General features: G+C 42.1%; 1 protein-coding gene across 6 annotated transcripts in view; it reads right to left on the bottom strand.

Moving 5' to 3' along the window:
• Positions 1-13,284, bottom strand: part of LOC142038847 (sodium channel protein type 5 subunit alpha-like) — a 217,149-nt gene that overhangs the window by 56,943 nt on the left and 146,922 nt on the right. The gene's annotated exons all lie outside the window — the stretch shown is intronic.

Raw genomic sequence — 13,284 nt, 5'->3', positions numbered from 1 at the left:
AACTCCATAGCTCATCACAGCGCTACCATTGTTCATGCCATTACTAATGCTGCTACTAAAATATTAATAAAACCCTAGCCGGTTTCAAAGGGTTGTGCTGAATTGCTTACAGAAGGACTTCCATGCTGAGAAAAAAATTACAAGCATAACAGGATTTCAACAGTAATTATTTAAACCTATTTATCTTTCACTTGTCCACTTTTTTTTCCCTTGGCTTGACTGACATTTGATGTTATTCATGTATTAAGTGAGTTTCCCTTCCCCAGGGAGCCGCAGCCTACCTGCCTCAGTTCTAAAGCCACATCACCACAGGAAGTCCCTCAAGAAGTACCAGGAGCAGAAAAACACTTTATTCCAAATATAACTATCTGAAAGAACAGATGACACAAAGGAAGCAGTTGGTTAAGCAAATTGCTCTTTATATAAATACTTTTGGACTGTCAGGTTTGTACCAGCCCTTTCAAATGTCATTCTGTGTTTCTAACAAATTAATTTAAAATCAAATTACTTGTTTCCTGCTTCAGAGAGCATGTGGTCTAAAATATATTCTAACTTTAATAAATTAAATTATGCAAGTCCAAGCCTGTACCCTCTGCTTAAGAATGTATTACATACAATTTCTAGGTCCAGTTTAGCAGTCATCTTCACTGGCCAGAGATTGCTCCATAATCACCGAGTTACAGTTCTGTCCCTGTCAAAAAGTACACTCTTTAAGGCACATCTTTGGAAATAGTGTACTATTCAGGGGAAAAGCAAACGTGGAAGGCACAGTTTGCACAAGTAAGGCGCTCAGCCATAAAAAGTCTTTTTTTTTTTAATGCAATGTGCATACAACTTAGTACCAAGTAATCTTAATGGCATGATATTGGTTATAGCACTAAAACAACAGAAACAATTGTTTCATGTTAAAAGCACAATGCAATCTGAGGTGACATCTCAAGTTCATTTATGCAGAAAGGTTGTGCACTCAGATTCATTAGAAACTATGGAGTGTATGAGAACAGACTGTGTAATTCAGTTGATCTGACGAATATTCAAGTTGTTAAGCAAATTATTGCACTAAGCTAGAGTCAAATGCCAAACTTACACCAATTCTCTATTTACTAACCCCTCTGTGTGGTACCAAGACTTAGCAACAATTTACTACAGACTAAACTCTAGGAAATGTGGACCCAGCTGCTTCCCAGAAATCATACTTGTACCAATAAACCGATGAAATATATCTTGGCAAATTTTCCAATGGGGATAACACACGCATGTGTTTGGACAATGATTTGGTTCATCACCGTGTGTTTTCAGACTTGTTCTGCAAGTTTTTAAGGTGGGAGAAAATCTCTAAGAGAAATAGACTCTTCAAAAGAACCTGGTTATATAGACTGATCCCAAAAGGAGTGTTAGGGAATTGGCTGAGTTTTTGCAAGCGACTGATGCCAGTCCTGGTAAGCGACTCTCATCGGATGCAACAGTCCCATTTCCAGCACACAGGACCTGAAGGTCAGCACAGGCCTGTCTGGGGGAAGGTGCCTTTGGTTTATGCTGCTTAACTTTGGACTGTTTGCTTTTGTTCTGATTCCAGATGATTCGTTCTTCTGGCAGCAACGGCAGCAGGTTTATCTCCTGTAAAGCTCCCTACTGTGGGTGGTTTATATAATTTGTTTTTAATTTTTGTATCAAGTGCCATGTTGCCAAGGCAATACACATTATGTTAATATTTATTGATTCAGTTGTTTTCATAATTTATAAAGTAGAACCATTCAGCAATACAAAAACTTTGTGCATGCAAATGGAGGGTTGGGAGCCCAGGACAGACTTCAGCTCCTTTAGAGCGTAAACCAAAAGTTTGCTCACCTCTGCTCTTATCTGGGCCCTAAAAAGAGGTGACGTGCCAACACCGTACCAGTAATTAGCGCATGGATGAGGACGGATCCAGTATTGTCCCCTTGCATGCTGCAGGCCAGTTGTAGCACCAGAAAAACAGCAACCAGATTGAAAATAGAGCATAATCTGGGTGACATCTCAAGTGTGTTTGTGCACAGACCCACATACTTGTTTGCTGACACAAATAAATACAAAGGCTTCACACTGCGTTCTGCCTCTGAAAAGCACAGATCGGCTAATTGTTTCAGGCTCAAATGGGGATTAGTGCAAATGCCGCTCCTTTGGAAAGAGGACTTGCTGTTGGCAAAACAAAACAAATACCTGTCATCAGCATGGATTCACTTTATTCCTTCCCCATGGAAATATCTTTTTTTTTCCATCCTGTGCAAACAAATTTAGAGAGAGGATCCCAGGACCTGCCTTTCAGACGGTGATCAGTTCACGTGGGTTCTCCTGATGCTTCACTCACTCCCTAGATCATGACCCTGGCTTGTAACATTTGTTCCCTGCTTCCCTGGCCACGGCTGTTGTGGGAAGGAAGGCATGCAAAGCCTTTGATAGCAGGAAGCTTCCTCTCCCAAGCAGGTGGGGAAGCAAGAAATGGGAATTGGCTCTGGAGCCCTCCCCCTTGCAACCGTCACTGCAGAACCAGCAAGCAAGGACAAAGGATGTGGCAGGATAAAGTTAATTTAAGTTACTTTATGAGGTGGACAGGGTATCCCCTGTCTCTGGTGAGACAGCGCAAATGCTAACTGCCCTTCCCTCAGTCCACAATGCAATGGGAAGCTTCAGCCCTGTGTATCTTGTCTACTCCCCACCAGACTCGTGCATCCTTCTGCCTCTTTGAAGACCAATTTCGAGACACTAATGGGATTTCAGGAATGTCCAGATTCTGACCAGGAATGAGCTGGTCAGGACATTTCCAGGTGCAGACTCATTGGGGAGGCTTGTCCCGGTCCCCCACATACAAGCCTGCACACCCTCGACCCTGCTTTACCACGGGATACTGCCCATCAGAGGAACCATCACCAGCAGGCAAGGACGCTGGCAACAGAAATATCTCTGCTTTAGCCATTCATTTCGCCATTCACTGACGCTATGAAATTGAGCCACCTCGAGAAATGCAGCTCAATAGAGCAGCAATTAGTCCTTTAATAGATAACAACTTATTTTAACGTGCAAAGCTTCCTATAGCCAGTTTTCGGGTATGAAAACCGTGATGGGAGTCTGAGGAGGTTTTCATGTATAGTAAACCCAATTCAGCAGTGTGACACACATAGTTACAAGAGGACTGTTTACTCTGTAAAGTAATTGTTGATGTTTGTGTTCCTCCTTGCAGACAGCTATGGATTTCATAAAATTACCGTGCCTGGTAGCAATTGGCATCCTTTCTCAGCAACAGTTTGCGTCTAGTAACTGGCACGCTTCCTCTGCAAAGAAGCCAAGAAGTAAACGATCGTGAAAACTGAACTGTTTATATCCTACCTCTGCATAAGTGGAGAAGCAAGCAGATTGCAATGCTGCTGAAATACGGCGAGCTTGCATTACTGCTTCGGTGGCACCTGTTTCGTGTGTAAAGCAAACAGGAGACTACAGTCTGTAGAGCTGTCAGGCTGACAACTCTTAGATATGCTGAATTCAGTCTTTCTGAAAAGCCTTGAAAAATCTGAGCTAAAATGGGAGAGAAATAAATAACCGCGAACCGGGGAAACGAATCGTGGGTTCTTATTACCGGAAGAGATCATTTATGATCTTGGTTCTCCTCTTTCACAAATAAATGTAAAGCCTTGTAGCACCAATAAAATCAGTGGATTTATCTTTCTGCACGTTTAGCATAGAAGAAAAATCACCAAATACATCAGGAAAATCCCCTCGCTCCCTTAATATGAGAAGGGGAAGATTAATATCACTTACTCTGCTAGGAAAAAAAGAGGGCTGGTGTGCAGCTGTCAATTTTAAGTGTGCACATTTAAAAATCTCTCTAACCCGCTTTGAAGAATTGCTTCTGTAAAGCAGAGTTGCTGCTACTTGGTTTAATGAGAAACCAGAGGAAAACCTGGAGCGATACCACACCACAGCGCTAGGATTATAGCTAAGACACAGACAGAACTTGTGCTACACTACATTCCTCTACAAGTGCATTTTATTGGCAGACTACAGCACCTGCATTACTGATGTAAAGCTTGTGAAGTCCTACCTTAACTTTGCAACACATGTATATCATTTAAGACCTGCAAATTCCTCAGAGAGAGTATGAAAAAAGGAAAAAGAAAGTCTAAACATGATTATTTGAGACTGGTCATCACCACTCTCCCTCCTGTCACCTGGTCCGTCGTTCCCCTTCAGCAGAAACAACCAGACGTCAGGCTAGCTTAGCAGACTGGTTTTTGTTCAGTTTTTCAGCCCTTATCTACCCCTCCCAGTCTTTTCTCTTGCCATTCATCTATGCAAAAGTCAGAAACAATCTGGTGCAAAGGGAGTAGTAAAAGATGAGAATTAGAAGGTGCTGCTCATGTTTGCCATGTGAATCCATCTGGATTTTTTTTCTTTTTCTCGGTGACCCAGCCTTTATAGGGACCCCATTTATTAAAAACCAAATCACTAACATATGCATGCAGAAGAGCAACGTGGGTAAAACAGGTTAAACACAATAGTCTTCGAGTTAAAAAACAGCATAGGCCTGTCGCCCAGCTCCTGGGTAGATGAAATGATGTCCCCAGCTTGGATGCCCACGGGTCCCAAGGGAGTTTCCAACTGTGCTGTCATCTGTCAGAGTTAAGGCCACTGAAGTTTGAAGTTACACCTATGTAGCTAAACACAGAACTTGTCCTCCTGGTGGACCTAAGAAATGCTTTTCCCCCCCCTGAAAGTCACAGGGTATTTGGAAGAAAACTGCAGTACTTGTTCTAAAAAAAATGAAACACCTGTGAGTACTTAGCTGGACAAAAAGACCAGAATCTGGCCCTTAAAATTCAGAATGGCTAAGGCTAAGGCTGGCCAGAAACCACAGCTGCTCAGCAGAGGCTGTTAACAGCAAAAACTCCCCTGGAACCAGCCTGCCCTGGTATTTTCTTTCATTTTGAATAAAGGTGAACCAAAACTTCTCCAGACAAACATCATCACAGCCACTAACTGCCGGTCTCGGCGCAGGTGCTGGATGCTTTGCCAAATGTCATCCCTCAAGGAGGGAAACAGCAGTTCAGCAGTACTCCTCAGATTAATCCAGAACATTTTAAGCATTTGAACTCTGGCAGTGGAGGAGCAAGGCACGTTATTTCTAATGGCTGGCCCATTATTTCTTCTTTGCTGGCCCGAGATCTTTTCCCTCACTGGGCAACACACTGCCCATAATAAAACAGAGATTCATTATTCTGAGGGTTGACTCGTAAAATTAGTCTAAGTGGGAGAACTTGGCAAAAAGATGGACTGTCAAAGTTAATTTAGCCTGTTATCAACTCAATAGGCTTAAATAGGCAGTGAAAGTGTTTTGTAAGTGTTCATTGTTCAGAGTTCAAGCTAATACCTTCTGCTAAATTGCATTTTGAAGTTTAATCACAATCTACTTTATGTTTCTTTTGGTACTTGGGATCTCTCCACAGTATAATATGAGGAACTCAAACTAATGCGCTCCTCTGATGGAAGTTTAAATTTTGGAAGTTTGCCTTAAAGTGCATTGAGTAAGAGTGCCTGAAATAACCTGGAACCTTTCACCCAAATAAGACGTTAATATTTTGATCATTAAGGAAGTCTCATATTATTACTGGCAATAGCAACAAAATAACCATTATTTTAAATTTGGTTATGTTGGACCATAACTAATGGGAGTAATTTCAGCTCCCCCCAACACAGGCACGCACTGTCTCACTTGGCGCAGGAGCTGTTGGGGAACTGGCTGCTGTTCATTTTGTCCAAAATGTTAAATGTCGGCATTTTCTTTACCAAAGGGAGAAACACTGAGAAATGCTCATTTCTGGGCAGCATTTTGCTCCGGGGAGGGATATGGATACTGGGAAATGGCACCCAGTAAGCTGTGACTGACGTGTAGTCCATGGTCTGGGCACTTGTCCAAATGCATGTTGTCAAGTCCGCTATGCCTGATATCGGCTCTTTCAATGCCAGGCTTTTTTTTTTTTCCTCCCCCCTCTTTCTCTCCTCCATCAGCTCCCTGTGTTTCCTGCACCTTAGGCATTATGCTGTGGACAAATATATTTCCCTGCCACCGCGTACTGAATAAGCACCCTAAAACCTTTGTTCACAGTGTGACTGCTCTAATCATGTCAGCAGAGATCTGACATGGAATATTCTCCTTCTGCCCCATCATACTGAAACAAAATAAACATGAGTGTCTTTCTATAAGTAGAAGCAAAGATGAGGACATAGGTGCTTTAAATCTGCTGCTGTGATTTACAGTCCTTTTTCTTTTCCTAATGGCCTTGCTGCTGTTCTTCTGAAGACAATAAATACAAAAATGTTCTGGTTTATTGCTAAAAATAATTAGCAAATAATTTGAGTTCTACGCAGTTTTCAGGCAAAGCAAAGCAAAACATACAGTTTAAAAAGGGAGAAATCCAGGCAAACTCTGTATGTAATAATAATGAAAAACCCCTGCTATCTTACTTAAGAGATCAGAAAAATATTGGCCCAAATAAAGCTGACAAGAAGAATGCTGTAAGATTTATTGTGTGCTGCATGCATGTATACACGTGGGCTCACTCTCCTGCCAGTAAGAACTGGGGAGTCATCAACAGAATTCAAAGGTATTTTATCCAGTTGCACTAAAAGAGAACGTGTCCTACAGACTGGAACTGAAAACAGATGGAATATAAATACTGTTTGAAAGGGCATTACGGTTCCTGACAATAAAGTATATTTCCTGCAGTAAAAGGTTGAAATTAACGTACCCTGTCAAATAAACACATGACTTCATGGTATCTCTGATTTATAGACGTTAGAATTATTAGGAGCATAAGACATTGTCACAAACAATTTTATATCAAAATCTTTATGCACTGGCATTTTTATAGCAATTTTCAATAATTTCAGCTACACTTATGTCAACCTGGAATAATTCTATTGACTTTTACAGAATCACTTCAGGTTTAGGAGCAGGTCTGTAATGCACAGAAATTGTACAGTCAAATTTCCACTGTATACAAAGGAAACAGATGTGGGTCCAGATGCAGATGGTGAACTCTCTGTTACCTGAGACATTTCATTCTTTTTTTTCTCTCTTACAGATGATGTATCATAGCTAAAATAAACTTACAGGCTCTGTGCAGAAATTAGTGCCTGAAGTTTTTGACTCAGTGTTATGAGAAAGGTAAACCCTGATCATCCTAATGGTCCTCTCTGACCCCCAAATTATTAATCTCTTACTGGTAGAAACATGCAAAAAAAAGCATCTGAAACAGTTTCACCTTGTCAAATGAAATAAAATGAATCAGTAATTCTGAAATAAATACAGGGAAGAAGAGAATAAAAGCTTGGGGGTTTGAACCAGTTCAGGGCAGTATAGCAACTGCACCATTGCATAGGAACCGTGGTGGCAGCCAGCTCTAATGTTGATGTGTATAGAGACAGTTACTCATCTAAAGTCTGGTTTTCCTGGGAGATGCGTTTGGTGGAGCCCAGACAAGGGGAGAACTGCCAATCAAGAAAAAAATATGAATATGACTGAGAAAGCGAAGCGTGCTCTGGAGCAATGAATACTCATTCAGTGTGCAAAATCCAGGCAACGTACACCCCTTGGGTCCTCTGTGCAGACCCAGACCCAAACCTCTTGAAAATCACAGGAGAGGTGCTGCTCTGCCTCGGAGGGGTCTAAGAAAACACACTGAGAAGTGCAGCCGTGCAGGTGGGAAACCTTGAGAGGGAATGAAAGACACTATCTCCCTCCCACAGGCAATATTCCCTGCCAGGTCATGGAAAGGTGAGCCCTAGCAGGCACAGCAACATCTCTCCGCTATTCAAGGATTTCCACAGCCAGCGGAATTTCAAGGATTTCCGCTGCTTTGCGGTCTCAGGATGGCACAAATTAGCGACGCTGGGAGCCGGGACCTGGCGCAGGGAAAGGCAGCGCTGCGTCCCACGGCACGCGTGCCTGGTGTCGAGGAAGGGGTAAGAAGCTGGAAGGCGCTCCGGCCCGGCAGCAGGCGGCCAGCACTTTCCATATGACCCAATTAGCCACTCCGTCGGAACAAATCAATAATGGCATTTTCTGAAGACAAGCAGGCAAGTGCTGCTGGCTCGGCACTGCTCCGCATGTGAAAATAACAAGGTGTTATCTCTGCGGAAAGCAGCGTCCGTGCCTGGCTTTGGCACTGCAGAGGGGGCAAATGTGAGATGTGGCCAAGAGCCACTCGCCACGGCAGCGTGGATTTTCTTCTCCGTGGCATGCTATAGACAGATCAAGTTGAGGACAGTAGTTTGAGGGAGGCAGCACATGTAGTAATTAAATTAAGAAAGGGGAGAAAGCAGTAAGAACCCTGTTGGGCTGACTCGAACAACAAGGAAAGGGTAGAGCCATTTTCTTAGGTTGTACTAATAAAATTTGCTGACTGCAGGAACTCATCAATGCAGAAAAAGATCCAGACAGTGTGCAGAAAGACCTGCACATCACTGAGGTCTGGGGTAATAGAAACAAGACAGAGTTCAACAGTATAAATGCAGGACACTGTACTCTGGGGACTGATTCAGGACACCCAGCATTACTCATTTGGAACCTCCTTTTAGTCCATTAATCACAGGATTCCTCTGAACCACAGAGTGATGTCACTGCGAAATAGGCACACGCCGTTCTGGGCTACAGCTGTGGGCACCCTGAAGGTTAAGCAATGCTAAAGTAGGAATTTTGAAGATTTAAGCTTTGGACTTTGATATCTAATGTAGATCGTACAAAGCCCTCTGATGTCTGAAACTTTCAATGTGGTTAAATTGCAGTTAAGTTCTAGTAGAATCCACTGTGTCAGGTGGACTGGACCATGCACACTGAATTGTCCCATCAGCTTACTGTCCCCATAATCTGGTTCTTACTCCTTTAAGAGACTGGAAGTTGATGTCACATAGGAAAAGATGGTCTTTATATGCAATTACAAGACACTCTAAGGAGATCCAAGAAAATAATTTCCACATTTTAATCATCTAGGAAACCAAAATGAGAACCCAAGAGAACCTTGAGAAGATGCAGCCAGCATGTTACTGTGGTTGCTGCTGAGATTTTGGGAGCTGTTTTCCTGCTAGAACAACCCATACTTAAATTATACATCCGAAAGACGGAGGAAAAATGGAAGACAGTTATCCTTCTTCTCAATACAGTTATTCTTCTTCTCAATATGGGGCTAAACTTATCATCAAATCCTGAAGAAATCTTGTGGACTGAGAGGGAGAGACTTCCCCAGCACTATGAGCAGGGCAAGGAGGCAGGGTTAGATAAAGTCATAAGCTAAAATGTTGCGGTGAGTGGCATCAACACCCGTATCACACGATAATGACAAATGAATTAAGGGGTCCTTTCTCAGCCTCGCTCCTCTTCTGGCAGCTTCTTGCACCTGTGCTGACTTTTATAGTTCAGCTTTTCTTTCTGATCCTTTCACCATATGTGTGGGCTACAGGCATGTGTCTCCTGGCTCTCCAAGCCGGCAGAGCATCTCACTTGCATCTCAGTAATCAAAGGAGATTTAGAAGCTATCAGGTGGGCTTGCTCCTTCTAAACCGTCTCAAGGACAGTGCCACAAATTGGTAGCTTTCAGGAAGACAGCTGCTGCCAGCGTAAGCTTTGATAATAGAAATGGCAGCTGAAATTTAAACTTAGACATTTCTATTACTCAGAGGAAAATGTGCAGTCACCGAAGGGTTTCTCATCATCTGAAATTTCAAACTGCTGAGTGTAACACTGTGGGGCCCATTTCTCATAGCCACGACGGCTTACTTCAGAGTAGTTTTGTGACTTTCCGGGAAGAGCCCGGCATTGGTACAGGAGCTGTAAGCTGAGCGAATCATCACCCTAAAATACCCCATTGGGATCAAAAACCTTGTGGTTCTGCCTGAGACCAGCCTCCCTTTAGCCTCTCCGATTCATGACGGATGAGTCCAGACTGATGTGACCACAAGATGAACAGAATATGGTCCAGGATCTTCAACTGACAGAGAAAGCGTAAAGGACGTGTAAGGTTTGTGTAGGTTTACCTAGCTGTGAACTTGAGAAGCACCCCTACATATACTCCCTTCTTGTGCTTCAACTTTCACCTCCTCTTCCACTCTATTGCACCAAAATCTACATGCACGAGGAGGAAGGCAGGTTCTGGCAATGTTGCCAAAGGGCTGCTAAATTCCAGGTCAGCCAACAACTTTAAAGGGAAGCAGGGGTACGTTGTCTTCTCCCGAGAAGTAAATATACATACACAGTCTCTTTGTACATACTAAAATATTTAAATATGTAAAAATATGGAATATAATTAGGGGCAAGTTAGAATATATTTGAATGTTTAGTGTACCCTTGGTAGTTCTTGTTTCGTTTCTGTATGATGCCCTCCACACAAAAGGGTACTTCACCGTAATTGTGCCCTTTCAGTGCAATCATGTAAATTTTGCTCTTGTTCACATTGTTCTTCCTTTGCAAGCTCTGCCGTGATTATTATGGCCAACCTGGAGGGAAGGAGGTAAGGACCCCCATGGAGTTGGGGCTTGCAGGATTAAAGCTTCTGAGAGTGAGTGGGGAAGTTTATTCCCCAGAGTCCCACAGGGCTGCCCTTGATACAAAGTTTAGCATGCTGTAATGCCCACAACTCTATATCCAGGGAATTGGGATTTCATACTGACCTGCAGGTGCAATAATTTGTTCTACAGTAACCTTCATGTTGATCAAGAGATTTTTTTTTGTGGGTCCAGAGATAGTACATCTTTGGAAAGGGCACCATTAAAAATGACAGATCTTTGAGTTGTTTGGAATCTGCTTTCTCATGGCCCTGCTCCTTATGGAGACACTTACAGCTGCGCAAATTTATTAGGGTTTTGCAGTAAAGCAAATGCAAAGCTCATCACACAATTATCATTTCTGCTGTTAAGCTTCTTCCTATTTTTGTTTATTTATTATGCCAAAGTATTTTGAGTCTTTGAGTTGGAACCCCCTTGCATGCACACATTTTCCTCCCTAGAAATTCAATAAAATTGTTTGCTGGATATCTGAACTCGGTTCTTGTTTGGACCTTTTCAGCAGTAGACCCCTCAGGCCTGCAGACAAAGGTTGAAAACCATTGATCAGGGCTATGCACAGGGGAACAGCAGTGACCTGCAGCAGCTGTTTGTCAAAGCCTGGAAAACACTAATGACAAAGCTAATTAATACATTTCTCAACTCCATGCCTTCTATGTAATGCACACTCTAGCAGTGAACTATATTATTTCACTGCAATGCAAGTATCTTGTGGTAATGTGACAATGTTACGCTAATGTTTATTGAAAATTTCATGAAAAGATATAGTGTGAAAAACAGTATTTTGGTTTGCTTCTCCTACTGGGTTTTATTTCCTCCTATTTTGTTTCACTCTGAATCCTCAATGTTTATATTACATATGATGTTTCAATATTATTGAAACAATTTGAAGAAGTTTTCTTCATATTTTCAAATCAACTTTTATTCGTGATGTTCCATGTCATTAAAATGCGTATTTTTCTACATCAGTTCTCTCCCTCATGATTCTAACGATCTCACTAAAGTTCTAATTCCACATTTACTTGCTGTACAGCATAAAATGGACAGCTACCTGTTTTGTCTACTAATATACACACTAGCACCTACATGGACACATTGTGAAGCTAAATAGAAATCCACATTTTTATACTTTTAAGGTACAGTAAGATGCAAAAATCCCAAACCCTTCGTGCTCTATGCTGCAGTTTAGCTTGCAGTTGTGAACGCTGCTGTTTATCTTGAGGAATGTGGAATACAGTGATGCAACATACACATGTCTGCATACACACACACACGCTTCCAGACCTCAGGGACCCTTACATGCAAAGTTTCAACAAACTTTTGCTTTTCACTGAGAAGGAAAAAATCTGAGAGCTTTTATGATTGTGACCCTCTGTCAGATGTAGCAGAAAGGCATGGATATCTATAAAGGCCAAAAAAACCACAACAAACCACCAAATCCAAAACTCCAGAATTAAACATGTTTATACTAGTCAGTATTTGCAGATCAGATAATACTAAGAAACCCATCTACTATATTCGTATTTCACTTTTCAAGTGTACTCTGCTTGTAGATTTAACTAATACAATACTGAGAATAGAGAAGGACTTCAAAGAAAAAAACCAGACACCATCCATGCCACCCACACTGATCCACAGGTCATTTCAATAAAAGTATTCCTTAAAAAAGATACAAAAAAAATCCCTAAAAGTGTTTACCAAAAATTTCAGACTTCTTTCTTTGTTACCTAGGTGTCTATTTGGACAGTGAGGCTTGATGATAAAGTTCTCTGACCCCTTGCCATTCAGCTCCCCAACGGTATGATCAATGTAAAAGACTTGCTGCTGAGCAGATGCACTAACACTGAAAAGATTTCCGCAACGGAGCGGCAGAAATTGATGTTTAGCAGCCAATTTGTGCCTGCCTCCTGACACAGAGTCCTTCCTCGGGGTTTTTTAGGACAGCCCTTCTCTAAGGACAGTTTTGCTTCAAAACTTTCCTCTCCTCAACCCTGACAGCTGGATCCAAAATGGAAGCTTTGATCCAGTGTCTGCTGAACTCCGTGGGTCTCAGCCGGTGTCAGAGGATGCTGGATCAAGGCTGGAGGGTCTGGAAAACATTAACTAGATACAGTGTGTGGAGCCAAGAGATAAAGCTGGTAGAAAGGGGAGAGGGGGAGAAGGAGAGAAAGAAAAGCATTCCCACGAAGATTTCTCTTCTCCGTTTTACACCGACACTTGGAACCACACAGAATTTTTCAGCCTTTACTACTGGGTGCTCTTGGGAAAATGAAAATCTGCCATGTCACACCAAAAACCAGGCAAATAACTATTTTTCCTGACTGAATACATACGATTACATGTCTTCTCTCTTTCTTTGGTGCCTTGTCATATCAGCCTCTGCCTTGTATGTTTAAGAGAACTACCCGGCCCTCGATTCTTGCTGCACAAATCAAACCGAGCCATTGCCCATTTTTGCACACTGAGAAAACCCCCTGTCACAGTCAGAGGACCTAAGATTTGTTCTGTAACATTCCCATGATTCAGCTGAAAGAAAAAAATAACAGTCTCCTGTGTGAGAAAGGGTTTAACTGCTCTGGTTAGAAGAATTAATCTAGACAAGCACAAAGAATACAAAGAAAGGGAATGCCTCTTGTTGGAGACTGAATTTTGCTCTTGGATATGCACTTGTAACTTCTTCTGAAGTTAACAACATAT

This window comes from Buteo buteo, chromosome 2 (genome assembly GCF_964188355.1).
Source record: "Buteo buteo chromosome 2, bButBut1.hap1.1, whole genome shotgun sequence".
Classification (NCBI taxonomy): domain Eukaryota; kingdom Metazoa; phylum Chordata; class Aves; order Accipitriformes; family Accipitridae; genus Buteo; species Buteo buteo.
Note: the sequence above shows the minus strand (reverse complement) of the source record. Positions and strands in the feature narration are given on the sequence as shown.